This window comes from Macaca nemestrina, chromosome 2 (assembly GCF_043159975.1).
Source record: "Macaca nemestrina isolate mMacNem1 chromosome 2, mMacNem.hap1, whole genome shotgun sequence".
Classification (NCBI taxonomy): Eukaryota; Metazoa; Chordata; class Mammalia; order Primates; family Cercopithecidae; genus Macaca; species Macaca nemestrina.
This window is the reverse complement of record NC_092126.1, coordinates 61,015,302-61,031,913: the sequence shown is the minus strand read 5'-3', so window position 1 is coordinate 61,031,913 and position 16,612 is coordinate 61,015,302. Positions and strand designations below refer to the sequence as shown.

Sequence of the window (16,612 nt, the reverse complement as noted above, 5' to 3'; positions counted from 1 at the left end):
GAACATTAATTTAGAACCCTAATCAAGTAGAGTGCTAAGTCCCCAAAAGGAATTCCATTTTAAAATTTATGCATTTTAATTACAAAAAATTTTGCTAAATAATTATTATTACACTTTGAATTTTGTCCAAAAACTGTGGACATTTATTTTTTCTCATTATAGATTTATGTTTACAGGATACCTTCAATTTTGCCTCTTAGCCCACAAAGCCTAAATATATATATACTGTTTAGCCCTTTGCTGAAAAAGTTTGCTGATATCTGGTCTGAATCATTTGAATTCTAATTGTGTTCAATTTATATATCCATATGAGTCAAATATATGAGTCAAAATATATGAGTCAAAATATATCCATATTTTGACTTTAGGAAATGGGGGGATAGGAAGCCAGAGACAAAAAGAGATGAGTTGTTTTCTTCTCATTTTGATATCTGCATGACAATCACTAAGATAAATATTGATAGCATTTCAAAATCTAAATGACAGATATAAGTTAATAAATAACATGCAACAAAATACAAAGGAGAGCTAAATCTAAAAGTTGAGAACATCATCAACTTCTTCCATCTGCTTTTAGTCTGCTATCAAAAAAGGTAATATTGTATTAATTTTAGGTAATAAAAATACTGGTCAAAAAACTAAGGAAAATGATTATTTAAAAAAATAAATAAACTAAAGTATAGGACCAATAAGAAAAATACTAAAGGAGACAAATTTTGTCTTCCACAGCATCAATTCAACTCTTTACAAACTGAGAGTTTGAGAAAAGAGGGGTAACATGAAAAAAGATAAATGTTAATTATTCTATCTAAAGGCTAACGTTGGTGCCTTTCTGTCTGGCGGCAGCCATCAAGCAAGCCAAGATGGGTTCATACAAGTACATCCAGGAGCTATGGAGAAAGCAGTCTGATGTCATCATGTGCTTTCTTCTGAGGATCCACTGCTGGCAGTACCGCCAGCTCTCTGCTCTCCACAGGGGTCCCTGCCCCATCTGGCCTGATAAATTACGCAGACTGGGCTACAAGGCCAAGAGAGGTTACGTTATATATAGGATTCATATTCGCCGTGGTGGCTGAAAACGCCCAGTTCCTAAGGGTGCAACATATGGCAAGCCTGGCCATCATGGTGTTAACCAGCTAAAGTTTGCTCACAGCTTCAGTATGTTGCTGAAGAGGAGTGAGCTGGACGCCACTATGGGGCTCTTAAGAGTCCTGAATTCTTACTGGGTTGGTGAAGATTCCACATAGAGATTTTTTGAGGTTATCCTCATTGATGCATTCCATAAAACTATCAGAAGAAATCCTGACACCCATGGATCACCGAACCAGTCCACAAGCACAGGGAGATGTGTGGGCTAACATCATCTTCAGGCCAAAAGGGCCGTGGCCTTTGAAAGAGCCATAAGTTCCACCACACAATTGGTGGTTCTCACCAGGCAGCTTGGAGAAGGCGCAATATTCTCCAGCTCCACCGTTACCACTAATATAAGTAAAGTTTGTAAAATTCATACCTAATAAACTATTTAGGGCAGTCATGTCTGCTTACAGGTGTTATTTGTCCATTAAAGCTAGTCTGCAGATTACTTCATGAATGTCAAATTAAGAAAGTTAAAGTGCAATAATGTTTGAAGACAATAAGTGATGTTGTATCTTGTTTCCAGTAAGATAAACATTTTTGTCTTTGCTTTATCTTACTAGGGAGTTATATGTCAGTGTATAAAACATACTGTGTAGTATGATAGGTTTAAAATAAATTCTTTAAAAAAGGAGTACTGAAACTAGCCCTGTAGATTTGTCTGGTGCATGTGATGAAACCTGCAGCTTTATTGGGGTGATGGCAATGTTCTGCTGGTTTACTTTCAAGTGGCTGGGTTTTTCAGTTTGGCAGGTACAGACTTTTTAAATTGGGCTTTGCTTTAAAAATTGTAGGGTGGGAGGAGGACATCTTAACTATGTCATGATTATATTTAGAAAATTACGGGGACAAATCGGGGTTAGCCTGAGGAAAACTGCCTCAGTCTCCACAGTACCATTTTAAGTTCACATAAAAGGTGAAAGCTCCTGGTTCGGTGCCATGGCTTCATGGCATTCAATGGTTAGTGGTAATGGTATTAACACTAGTATGTTTTGAAACTGAATGTTAGATAAAATTATCAGTCTTAAGGTTGGTAAGCCAGCAATCAATATGCTAGGGTGGGAAGCTGGTGAGCCAGTGGCCGTTAGATAAATACCTTTAAAGTGTGAGCTTAGAAGTCAACCTTAAAATATGTAACCGTAACACTAATTTGTGATCATTATGAAACCCTTCAGTCACATTCAGGGGAAAGTAGCTGGCTATAAGTACCTCATTCTTATTCAGTCTTAAAAACATCTTGGTTACCCACTGTGTCTACTCCCATAGGCTACAGAAAAAGTCATACAAGTGCATGGTTTCCAACCGTATGTGTTTTCTGCAGTTATTTCTCTTGTTCCTGGCCAAACTACCCTAAAAATCCTTACCATTCCACAAAGTTGGGCCAACACTTATGCATCCACTTTCAGTGAAAGTATACCACCACTTCCATCATGTCTTCCAGGAGACTAGGCTACTGCTTTCCAGGGTGAATTTGAGTGTGAAGGAAATGTAGACAAGGAATTGTCCAATTCTAAATTCTGACTTTGCTGACTTAATTTAAATGCTTGCTTCTCTGAACCAATTTTCTCCTATCTTCTCTAGGGGTTTCAAAAGGCTTAGTTAATTGATTTCCAGGAAATACTCACAGCAAGTTCATAAAAGTTCTTGAGACCTAAATTTCTCCTCAAAAAAAGAAAAGATCTTAAGTCATACATTTTGATTGTGTAGAGGTTGTTCAACTAAAGGAATAAATGTCTATTAAACTAAAAAAAAAAGAAAAAAAAAGACTAACAGCAAAATCAGAAAGAAACATTCCAGTACAGTGGATAAAAATGACTTTTTCTTCATTAATTAAAGATATTTTAGCATAATGTTGAATAATCAGTTTTACAGGCATCGAATTTTTATAGAACAGGTTATATGAAATCCCAAACATGTTCTCAACACCTCAGCATACCCCTAAAATTCACTGTTCTAAACGTTAAAAACACTGTTTAAATCTCATTCATTAAACGGATACTCTTTATCTATTAAAGAATACGTAAACAGAAGTCTTAAAATACATAAACAATGCCAAATGGCTTCAGTTTGCAAATGGGCAACACTGAGGAAGCACTCTGAATGTTTCAATTTTAAGTTATTTTATAGGGTCATTACCATGTTTATGATAAAATTTTTAACACTTAAATCTGTATAGTGTTACACTATAAAAACAACGATACATTTCACAAAGCTTAATACAGTTAGCAAACATGACTCAAGCAACTACCATGAGAAAGAGAGAGCCTGAGAGAGTGAGAGTAGGAGTGAGAGAAAGACAGAAGGAGAGAGAATGAATGGAATCCAAAGATTGAATATTAAGAAATGTCCCTGCTTGCTTCTCAACTGATTCTACATATTTTCCCTCCGAGATTATTATCATGTTTTAACTCAAAGAAAGTAGACCTAGGGTAATACTTATTTAGTATGGTGATGCTTATCAGACCTTAGAAGCACACTGACATTTTTATAAAGGTTCTCAATATATCATATCAATATAATACATGTTTTGAACGGCTAGACTTCGTATTACAGGAAATAGGCCTCACTGCTAATATTCATACTGAAAAGCCATTGTGGTAGAAGGGGGGATAATTTATCCATGAGTTCCGTATTTTATTAAGATTTACACAACATAAGAAAATATAACTGCTTACAAAGAAAAAAGAAAATTGACTTTCAGAACCTTACATTTTGAATCCATAAATAACAATTAAAAGATATTTAGCTTATCTCCACAAGAAGATGAATCTGTATGTATATATGTATGTGTGAAGACCTTTATGAATGGAAAATGTGTATGATTTAGACTAGGGCTAGGTATGTTTACTACCTTGAACATTTAATACTAAATGGAATCTACAAGTTTTAACTATATTAATCCTCCAATAATAAAAACTATCTGAACTAATAAAACAAAGTTCCAGGTTTATAAGTTATACATTAACAATGCATTGAAATTGCCATACGTCATTGAGATGATTCCTGAATATAAACAGAACCATTAAGACAGAGGAGATTAAAACCTGCATATTAATTTCCACTAATATCAGAAGATAAAAACACAAAAACAGGTTCTTTTTTTTAACCTCTCAAAAGCTAGTACTCATAGTTATATAAGACAATGTCTTTATTCTCATATATACCAGGTTTTAGTAAAGGGGAACAATGTTTCCAATATATTCTCCTTTAGTTCAGAAAAAACACATTTATAAACAGTTGGAGGAGGAGAAGGAGGAAGGGATAATAAAATAAATGGGTAGAAAATGTAAACAACTGATAAATCTATGTAAAGGGTATATGGGAGTTTCTTGTACTATTCTTCAAACATCTCCAGAGTTTGAATTTACATCAATAGTTATCAAGGGAAATAAAAGTTATTAAATTTAGCCAAAAGTTTCAGTTTTTACTAACTACAATATTCTCTTTGCAACTATTTTCTATTTCTTGAAAGCCCATATAATCTTCCTCTACACCCAATTACTACTGTACTTAAATTAATCAAATTTAATTCTGGAAAAAACAATACTAGTCTTAAAAATTTTTTTGAAAAACGTAAGATTAAAAACTTCTACACAAAGAATAATCTCCAAAAGAAAAGATGCAAATAAAATGACTATAATAATCTTTTGTTTTTTATTTGCAAGTATAAATCGGAAGAAAAACAAAAGCCTGGAACATAGCATCTGTCATATCAGAATATAAAAAGATGATCCTGGCACAAAATGAAAAAGCTCTAATTCATTTGCAAATCAAGCCTGCCGGTTCCATTTCAAGCTGGCGGTAACTGTCAAGAGTTAACAAGATAATCACTTTCAATCCTGCCTTCAATGGTACATTACACTGTTATTCCATTCAATAAGGCCGTTCTTTGGGGCACTAGATGAATGGTTTTCATTTCTAACTCACACAAAAAGTTGTGTGGGGAAAAAATCCACGGGGCTTAAGAAAGAAATCCCTTTATGGGCATTTATCTGCCGGTACTTGCTTTTAGGCAAAATGAGATATTTTGAAACATCAGTGTCCATTCACTTCCTCTATTCCTTTAGGCCCTTAATCCGTTGGAAAAAAAAATTGGCACATGAGAAAAGTGCAAAAGCAATTTCATTTTTAAAATTATCAATGCACATTAAACAAAAATTATTTAAATGATTCTATGCAAATACAATGCTATTATACTCAAAAGACTAATATTAACCAATCTCCTCCTTATCTCATGGTAACCCATGTAACTTTCTTAGATTACTCACCTATACTCTGGGTGAAATGCAGGTGCTTAAAATTTCATATTTAATTCTTGTTGTGTTCATAATGACTTGTACACCTCAAAAGGTTAAAATACCTTTCCAAATTATTCCTAGTTCAATGAAAATGAATTTTAGATAGTTGTTATCTTTATAATGCATTTATCAAAAAGCATTATAAAAGTTTTTACTATTTCATGATGTAATTTAATTTGACAAACAAATGTAGGTAAGATAGCTATATAATTATTTTTGCAAAAATATTGAAACTATATATTAAAATATATATATTTTTGCTTCATACAAAAAAATAGAGTGCAAAGACTTATATGCATCTACCAGTAATAGACAATTAGGCCATCTTTAAATTATAGTCTATGAGAGTAAAAGAATATTAAAATCTCTACTCTGCTCATGCAGGCCTATATCCATCAAATCCATCCGACATCGGTGTAAATTTATAAGAACCATCTGTGTATGGATCACAACTTATTATTCAAGTCTATTTAACAATAGTAACAATTAATCTTTCCCCACCTACTCCCTCAATTCAGGAAATAATATTGCTATATATTGCCTATGTAAATCATAATCTCCAGCCAAGACTTTTAATCCTTTTATAATCCCTTATTAGAGGAAAATGTGGATTTTTAAAACTCATAGTACAAATGTCCTATGAAGGACTTAAAGTCCTTCTAAAATCTTTACTTCAAAAAAATTAGTGTATTTTGTATCCAAAGGCTTTAAGAAGTTAGAACATTCATGTTTATGACTACAAAGGCTACGCATGTAAATTTTAAAATTCAGATGATTTCATGAATTCAATATGACATGGGGATAATCCTTTTATAAAAGGGAGAAGTCTTTCTGAGGCAGCCTAAGTTCACCCAATTCTTTCAAGTTCCAGTATGACTAATCATTTATCCTCCAAAAGGTAAAAATTATCCCTATTCTTAAAATAAATTGTAAAAAGATGGAGAAAAAAAATGTATGGGAAAATAGTTCAGAAAGTTTTACATTATCAGATAGATTTGATCACTAATATTTAAATTTTAGATTAATAATCTAAACTTTGTCATTGTGAATAAATTATAATGAATCTGTATATTTTAAAGTCCTTATAAAATTTAAGCTATAGCAGAAAACCAGGAAACTTAAAACATAAATGCCTATGCTTAAATCTATTGTATTTTTTAAAAAGCTTGCATGATATTATAAAATGACAATAATGTTAAGAAAACCTTACTCTCTTCCAAATTTTAAACCCTTGGTACCAAACATGTTAACACACCAAGTAAACAGTGAGTATTATGGTATACTCAATAAATTACGATGGAAATACATGACTACAATGTGTAAAACCATTCTGTGACATTACAAATTCCTAAAGAACCCTACAAACACAAAGCTACTGGCAGAGCACAATTCCATTAGAGCTTAGTATTGTGAATCAGTCCCCATACAGGGTGAGGACACTAAAGTCACCCTATCATCAGGGTACCCTATCCTTTTGTTGGGTTCCAAGATCATGGTTTACTCAGGAAGTAGAAATGTTTGATTTTTCAGCTTCAAGCTGCCCTGCTGCAGACTCTTTCCATTATTAGATCCCTGGGGTTAGTTTTAAACAAACACAGCAGCAAAGGCAGCAGGGAGTATGATGGATCTATACATCAACATTGGAACAGCAATGAAGAGTGCTGGAGGAACAGCACAAGCCTTGGACAAAAGCTTTACCGAGAGTCACAAGTGGGTTCCAACAAGCAACCTGGTGTCTTGAATTATGTATGCAGTTGCTCCTATCTGTTACTCACACTGATACCAGGAAACAAAATCTTCTGTCTACAGAAATACAGCTTCTAACTTACAGGGATATCTACTAACATAGTAAATATTTGCTTTCAATTTCTTCAGTTAAAAGAAGTTCTTCATAAATTACATTAGAAGCCAAGAAATGTTTTCTTGTTGTTCTTGTTCTGGTATCTTCAAGATATCAAAAGAAACAAAAACACGGAATAACTCTTTAAGAAAGGTAAAATAAGAAATCTGTTTTCTGGGCCAAGCGCCTATAATCCTAACACTCTGGGAGGCCAAGGCAGGTGGATCATGAGGTCAAGAGATCAAGACCATCCTGGCCAACATGGTGAAACCCCGTCTCTACTAAAAATACAAAAATTAGCTGGGTGTGATAGCACATGCCTGTAGTCCTAGCTACTTGGGAGGCTGAGGCAGGAGAATCGCTTGAACCCGGGAGGCAGAGGTTGCAGCGAGCCGAGATCACGCCACTGCACTTCAGTCTGGTGACAGAGCGAGACTCTGACTCAAGAAAAAAAGAAAAAAAAATCTGTTTTCTGAAAATACTAAAAGCATGGTAGTGGGGAAAATAAACTTCATTATCAAATGAGTAAGGCAGAAGGGAGATAAACTTATTAGCATGTAGGAATGAAATATTTAAAAGGCTTTCAAAATTTGAGAATATGATAAAACTTCATGAAGATTCTCATATATCATACACCATAAACTAACATTAGTTATATTAACTTACCACAAAAATTTAAATGAAGCAAACAAATGAAAGAATTTTGTAAATATCATTTAGACACCTACTTGGATATTTTAAACATATCTGAAATGAATGCCCATATTCATAAAGAGGTCCTAAAAACCAAAGTAGTATTTTAAAAGGTGAACAACATAACAATTAAAACTGGAAATTAACTGTCAATTCAGCAAGAAAAAAATCAAATGATCTATTACTCTATAAAAAGTTTCTCAACCTTAATGATAACATTTGAGAAATAAAAATCAAAACAATATCCTTTATTTGCTGCCTACTCAAGCAGCAGAACTTTAAGGTTATAATCTTTTTCAAATTGGTTGTGGGGAGATGACAGTCTCATATAATTGTGTATTTTCAGTGAAAGATAAATACCTCAAATAATATATTATTGATATTTAAAATAACAAAGAAAGTCTACTATTAACAAAAATGTTCAAGAATTTCATGCATTTATAAATGATCTGCAATAGAGACATAAATCTAAGCTTTAGTATAAAAATTATTTCAAGTCATAGTATCTTTAAAGGTTTTGTTTTAATGTAACTTAAAATTAAAATTAAGACTAATAGTGAAGGAGTGGCAGAACAAAACTGCTGACAGAAAACAATTATAATAACTAAGTAACATAGTAAAACAATGTATTTATGGACACCAAACAGAATCCAAAAAGCCACCACAAATAGTCTAATCACAAAAATCTCACTTGGAAGTGAAGAGTTACTGTTATATTTATTGTTTTATTATTTTCTGGTGTTGGGGCACTCCTATGGCTATGGCTGCAGAAACACAATAGCAGAAAACCCCAGCCTTTGGGCTCAAGGTTCCAGAATCAGAATTCAGGGCTAAAAGAACACAAAAATGTAAAATGGAAATGCAGGCAGGAAGAGAACCACAGAAAGAGTATGATCCAAATCTGAATACAAATTATGTCAAAACTCTTGACTAACAGCTAAATTACACATACTTGGGGGAAATTTTCAGGGAATCCAGCAAAAAAGTAGCCAGAGATTAGAGAGAAATATACCTTTGATTTTTTTTTAATTAAGTGTATTAACCAAATATGTACATCTCTGGTGGTAGAAAGGTGAAGAAGAATGAACTTGAAGTATCTGAGGACACATTGTAAACTGATAGAGCAGCTGAAAATGAAGCAATCAACCACAGCAGCAAAACAGAGTGAGCTCTACCTCTACTTAAATTCTTAGCTGACAATAAAATTACATAGAAACAGGAAAGACTATGCCACACGGCCAGTCTAAAAATATAACAATGGGAAGCCCTAATGGTACAGAAATATTAGATAGTACCTATAGTTAGAAAAGGACCTTTATAGTTTCCGGTTAGAAAAGTACAAAAATAAAACAATAATCCCAAAGAGAACACAGCTGAATCCAGAGTGGCTATGTTTTTTTAAGCCCCCAAAAACAGCATAAGAAAAGAGTAAATTAAAACTATTAGTGAACCAGATATTAGTTTTATCATATAAATATTTATTGGCAGCTATTATAAATTGTTTAAATATTGAAGGAAAAATAGTGTCAATGAATGGATGGGTCTCATCAGAGATATGGAAACTATACTTTTTCAAAAAGAAAATTCTAAAAGTAAAAGCAAAATACTAAAAAACTCATGAAATGGGCTCAAGAAAGAAAACAGAAAAAAAAAATCAGTGAACGTAAAGAAAGACCACCATAAGTTACTCAATTTGGAGCACAAGAAAAAAAATTTTTAAAAATGAAGAGGACCTCATGAGATCTGTAGGACAATAGCAAGTGGTCAAACATATGTGTAAGGTCCACCAAGAGAAAAAGAACAAATGAACAAACAGAATATCTAAAGAAATAATAGCAAAAAATTCCCAAATTTGGGGAAAAACACTTATTTACACAGACAAAAAGCTCACTGAAAAGTGAGCTTTTCAGTTTGGCTACACACGAACAAAAATCACTCTTACACATGACAGTCAAACTTCTGAAAGCCAAAGATAAAAAGAAAACCTGGAAAGAGGCCAGAGAACAAAGATGCAATTATAAGATTACAGCTAACTTTTCATCAGAAACTATGAAAGCCAGAAGACAATGGAACAACTAATTCAAAGTGATGGGCAAAGAAAAAAATTGTCAATCAAGAATACATACATATTTGAGTGGCAGCAAAATCTATCATTCAAAACTGAAGGTGAAAAAGACTGGGCATGGTGTCTCATGTCTGTAATCCCAGTACTTCGGGAGGCCAAGGCAGATGGATCACTTGAGCTCAGGAGTTTGAGATCAGCCTGCGCAACATAGTGAAACCCTGTCTCTACAAAAAATACAAAAATTAGCCGGGCACAGTGGTGTGTTCCTGTAGTCTCAGCTACTCAGGAGGCTGAGGCAGGAGAATCGCTTGAGCCCAGGAGGCGGATGCTGCAGGGAGCCGAGATCATACCACTGCACTCCAGCCTGGGCAACAGGAGTGAAACCCTGTATCAAAAAGAGGGGAAAAAAAGAAGGTGATATAAAGACACTTTTGTTTAGGATAAATATAATGGGATAAATTAAAGTAGAATGGAATAAACTAAAGATGCATTTTAACAGGTTAAGTTTAAGTTGTAATTTGTAGAGGAACAACTAAAAATAAAACAAGGTGATACAACTTTAAAATCAATAAAGAAATTAAAACATAATGTTAAAAAGTATAAACTACATCCAACAACTGCCAAGAAACTCACTCTTTTCAAGTATCAAATGTAGAACACTAAAAGAAATCAATATATTTCAAAAGACTGTCTTACAAAGCATACTTTGAGAATACAACAGAATGAAATTAAAATTCATCAACAATAAAACATCTACATAAGCTCAAAATATATAACAATTAAAAATAGTGCTTACAGAAACTTTATAGCCTTACATGTTTTTACTGGAGAAAGAGATCCACATTAATAATTAACTTTTCTCTTTCAGTAGCTATAAAAAGATCAAAGTAAACCTAAAGTGAGGAGAGAGTAAGAGAAAAAATTAAAGAGAAAAAATGATGAAAAAGAAAACAGACTACAGAGAAACAGTAAGATTCTCTGTTTTTCCAAGAACAAACACTATTAATTTTGATAAATCACCTTTAAAAATCAACTGCTTCATAGCATAATATTCATACTGTACTATACTGTTGGTATGGATGAAATAACAGATACATAGATAAATAAAACAGAATGCAAAGACCAGAAAAGGACTCACATATATAGGAAATTTACTTTTGCTAAATTATCAAGGCATCAATGGGAATTCAATCAAAATGGCAAAGTGTTTTAAAGGTGGCACTGAAATAAATGGCATCTGTATATGACCAAAAAAATCATCCCTACCTCACATCATAAGTCAAAATGATCATAGACATAAATGTAGAAACTAAGCCTATAAAGCTACTAGAAGAAAATCTTTGTGGCCTTGAGGTAGACGAGGTTTTTAGCAAACATCAAGAATGAAAAAAAGCCGATAAGCTGCAATTTATCAAAAGTAATAGCTTTTTAAATTGTTAGCTTGCAAGTAGGGGAACAAATGTAACACCTTTTGTTCCTCAAAAAGCATACTTAAGATTGGAGTAAATTTTTTTTTTTTTTTTTTTCAGACAGTTTCACTGTTGTCACCCAGGCTGGAGAGCAATGGCATGATCTTAGCTCACTGCAACCTCTGCCTCCCAGTTTCAAGCAATTCTCCTGCCTCAGCTTTCCGAGCAGCTGGGATTACAGGTGCCTGCCACCAGGCCCAGCTAATTTTTGTATTTTCAGTAGAGACAGAGGTTCACCATCTTGGCCAGGTTGGTCTCAAACTCCTGACCTCTGGTGATCCGCCCACCTCAGCCTCCCAAAGTGCTAGGATTACAGGCAAGGGCCACTGTACCCGGCCTGGAGTAAAATTTTAAATGTGTCAACACATTGACACTTCTGCCTGGAACAACCAAAACCAGCAGCAATAAGAAAAAAATTCCAAAATGTATTTTTTTAAAGTTGTGCAAGATCCTGGAAATTAGGCAACAAAAAAATAGTAACTACTGAGAGTTAAGAAACAAATGTATGAAGGCCTATAATTACAGGTCCCAGTGCAAAAAAGGAGAACTCAAGTAGAGCTTGGCAAACTCCTTGATTTGCAGAGTCAGCGCTGGCAGTCCAGGGAGACCAAGGCAGTTAGAGTTCACAAGACAGAGTATGGCAGATGAGAGCAGCACAGAGACAGATCAGGGAAATCTTCAAATAGTCAGCAAAGTACTAATCAGCGCATGCCTGTAAAGGCAAAAGAAAACACAATTTCAAAGAACTGGAGATCACTGCCTGGTGGTCATACTAAGTGAGAAATAGTGCCCATTCCAACAAGCCAGGCAGGAAAAACTCATAACTCATAAGGCATAGGTTAAAATATCCAGGACGTTCATGCCTCAGTTGTGGGGAACAGTTAGCACTACATTGAGCGCCACTCCACACCCACCAAACAAATCAAGACTTAAGGGCACAAAACTGTTTCCAAGGAACTTAGCTGCATCTCAGAACAAAGTTTAATAATGTTCACAGGACTGAAAAACTATCCAGACAAATCCAGTAGAGTGGTTGGAGATTTCCAATACTCTCTCAATATTTGATAGAACAAGTGAATAGATAATCAGAAAGGACATAGTAGACGTGAACTTCACCATCAACCTATCTGACCCATTTTACACTTAGAGAACAGTTCACATAAGAACAGCAGAATACAAAACTTACTCAAACCATTCATCAACATAGAGCTATTCTAAGCCATAAAATGAGTCTAAATGCATTTAAAGGATTCAAGTTATACAAAGTATGCTTTCTGGCACAATGAAAGCAAATTAGAAATAGGTTACAAAAAGATATCTAGAAACTCTCCCAAAATTTGGAAACTATATGCCATGCTTCTAAATAACCCATGGAGAAATAACAAATCAAAGGAAAAATAGACATTATTTAAATTGAATGAAACAAAAACATAACACACCAGAATTTGTGGGATGCTGCTAAAGAAATACATGTATAGTACTAAATGCCTACATGAGAAAAGCTGAAAGGTTGCAAATCAGTTTTCAGCTTATACCTTAAGAAACTAGAAGAGGAGAACTAAACCCAAAGTAAGCAGTAAAAAGAAAAATAAAACAGTTCAAAGTGGAAAGCAATGCAATAGAATGCAGAAACATTACAGAGAAAAATCTATGAAAACAAAAGCTGGTTCTTTAAGCACATCAATGAAACTGACAAATTTCTAGCCAAACTAATAAGAAAAAAGCAGTAACAACAAATTATTAATATAAGAAATAAAAGAGGTGACATAAGTATAGACTCTACAGACACTAAAAGGATAAAAAGAGAACATCCTGAATAGCTTTATGTTTATAAATTCAACACCTTAGGTAACAGTTTAGGAAAGACACAAACTATCAAAACTCTCTCAAGAAGAAATTTTGTAAGCAATTTGATAAGACACTGAGTAGCAACTAATCTACTGAAGGAAGTGGATTTGTAGCTACAAACCTTTCCACAGAGAAAACTCCAGGCCCAAATGGCTTCATGCCTAAGTTTTACCAAACATTTAATAATCAAATGATATAAATTCTCTACACACTCTTCCCAAAAACTGAAAAAGAAATATTTCCCAACTCATTCTTTGAGCCAGCATTACCCTGTCACTAAACACAAAGGAATTATAAGAAAATAAGACTGCAAAACAAGGTTCTTCATAAAAACAGAAGGAAAAATTATAAACACAATATTAGCAAATCAAATGCAACAATATACAAAGAGAATGATATATCATGACCAAGTAGAGTTTTATACTAGAAATATAATGGTGCTTCACATTCAAAACTCAATCAGTGTAGTTCCCCATATTAACAATCTAAAAAGATAAGCAGTATAATCGTTTCAGTAGTCAAACAGAAAGCATTTGACAAAACAAAACAACCATTTCCTAAAAAAATTCTCAGCACACTAGGACTAAAAGGGCACTTCCCCAACCTATCAAAAGGAATCTACTAAAATTATCTTGATAACATCTTTCTAATAATAGAAAAAGACTGAATACTATCTAAGATCATAAGTAAGACATAGACAGGCATGCTTACTGCTTCTATTCAATGATGTGCTGGAAGTCTTAGCCTGAGCAATCAGACAAGGGAAAAACAAACGGCATCAAGACTGGGAAGAATTAAAACTGTCTTTATTACAGGCAATGTGATTATATATGCAAAAATTTCAATTTACAAAAAAGCTACTAAAATATAAGTGAATTTAATGAGATTGCAGGATACAAGGTGAATACACAAAATTCAACTGTATTTATGTATATCAGCAATAAGTAATCTGAAATTGAAATTAATATATATAAATTATTAATTTCAAAAATATGAAATACTTCAGGAAATTTGTAAATGTCAGAGACCTTCTAAAGTATATGCTACAAAATATTGGTGAAAAAAATTTTAAAGACCTCAATAAATAAAGACATACCTTGTTACTGGGCTAAAAGATTCAATATTACTAACATGTCAATTCTCCCCAAACTGATCTACAGACTCAATTCAATCCTAATCAAAATCAAAGCGGGATATTTTATAGAAGTTAAGATGATAATAAAATTTGTATAGTAATACAAAGAACTTAAGACAGTCAAAACAACTTTGAAAAGAGAATTAAGTTGAAGAGCTAAGACTACATGATTCCAAGAACTTCAGTGGAAAACAACAAAATGTCTAGAAATATATCCACACATTTGTGAACAACTGATTTTTTTACGAAGCTACAAAGGCAATTCAATAAAGATATTCTTGTCAACAAGTGATGCATAAAATACTAAATTTTAAATCTGTAAAAAAAAGAAAAAGTGAGCATTAACCATATCTCATACCATACTCAAAACTACCTCAAATAAACCATAGCCCTAAATGTCAAACTTAAAATCATAAAACTGGTAGAAGTAAACACAAGAAAATCTTTGGACCTTAAATTAGGCAAAGATATCTTAGATCAACACGAAACATATGACCTATAAAAGAACAAAGAAATAAACTAGATTTCCTCAAAATAAAAAAACTCAAAAGACACTACTAATAACCAAAAGAAAAGCTATGGCATATATCTGTTAAAGCAGCAGTTCCCAACCTTTTTGGCACCAGGAACCAGGTTTCATGAAAGACAATTTTTCCATGGATGGGGCTGGGCGGGGGTGGTGCAGAGAGCGGGTGTTGCAGAGTGGCAGAAGATATGGTTTCAAGATGATTCAAGTGAATTACAATTAATGTGCATAATATTTCTATTATTATTACATTGTCATATATAATGAAATAATTACACAACTCACCATAATGTAGAATTAATGGGAGCCCTGAGTTTGTTTTCCTGAAACTAGACAGTTCCATCTGGCAGTGATGGGAGACAGTGATAGATCATCAGGCATTAGATTCTCATAGGAGTATGCAACCTAGATCCCTCACATGTGTAGTTCACAATAGAGTTCATGCTCCTATGAGACTCTAATGCTGCCACTGATCTGACACAAGGCAGAGCTCAGGCAGTAATGCAAGAGATGGGGAGGGCCTGTAAATACAGATGAAGCTTTGCTTGCTACTCCACAACTCACCTCCTGCTATGAGGCCCAATTCCTGACAGGCCATGAACCAGCTGGGGACCTCTGTGTTAAAGTACTTGAATCCAGAATATATAAAGAACTCTTAAAACTTAGTCATAAGGGAAAAATAACCCAATACAAAACAACCAAAAGATTTAAACACATACTTCACCAAGGAATATATATAGGTGAAAAATAAGAACATGGAAACATGTGAAACATCATTAGTTATCAGAGAAATGTAAATTAAAGCCACGATGACACACCACTATATACCTATCAGAATGCCTAAAATTAAAAAGACTGACCATGCACAGTTTTGCTGAGGATGTGGAATAATTAGAACCCACATACACAGCGAGCAGGATTGTAATATGGAATAACCACTTTGGAAAATAACTTGGCAATCTGTTAAAAAGTAAAGCATAGAGGGGAGGCAGGGCAAGATGGCCAAACAGGAGCCTCCAGTGATCATCCCCCTGGCAGGAACAGCAAATGGAACAATTATCCACACAAAAAAATGCACCTTTGAATCAGGTAAGCAATGTAACAGTACCCAGTTTTAACACCACATTAAGGAAAGAGACACTGAAGAGAATAGGAAAATCACTTGAATCACCTACACCACCTTTCCCCTAACTCCCAGCAGCAGCCATGTGGCGCAGAGAGAATCTGTGTGCTTGGGGGAGGGAAAGCACAATGATTATAGGACTTTATGTTGGAACTCAGAGCTGCCCTATAGCAGCCAAAAGCAAAATGGGATAGAACTCAGCTAGGGCCCAGACAGGGAGCATTTAGACCAGCCATAGTGAGATGGGAATTGTCCATCCCAGTGATTGGAATTAGAGTTCTGGCAAGCCCTGTCAATATGGGCTACAGTAGCCTGGGGTCCTAAATAAACTTGAAAAGCAGTCTAGGCCACAAGAACTGTAATCACTGGGCAAGCCTCAATGCTATGCTTGGCTCAGAGCCAGTGTAACTGAAATGCATGCAACCTGGAGACACAAGCCAGGACACCCAAGGAAGTGCTTGTCACTCCTCCCCTAATCCCA

General features: G+C 34.3%; 1 protein-coding gene and 1 pseudogene across 1 annotated transcript in view; one reads left to right on the top strand and one right to left on the bottom strand.

The window, feature by feature from the left end:
- The window catches only part of LOC105488555 (arginine and serine rich coiled-coil 1), a 417,805-nt gene that overhangs the window by 252,563 nt on the left and 148,630 nt on the right, over positions 1-16,612 (bottom strand). The gene's annotated exons all lie outside the window — the stretch shown is intronic.
- LOC139361905 (large ribosomal subunit protein eL15-like) lies at positions 864-1,521 on the top strand (annotated as a pseudogene).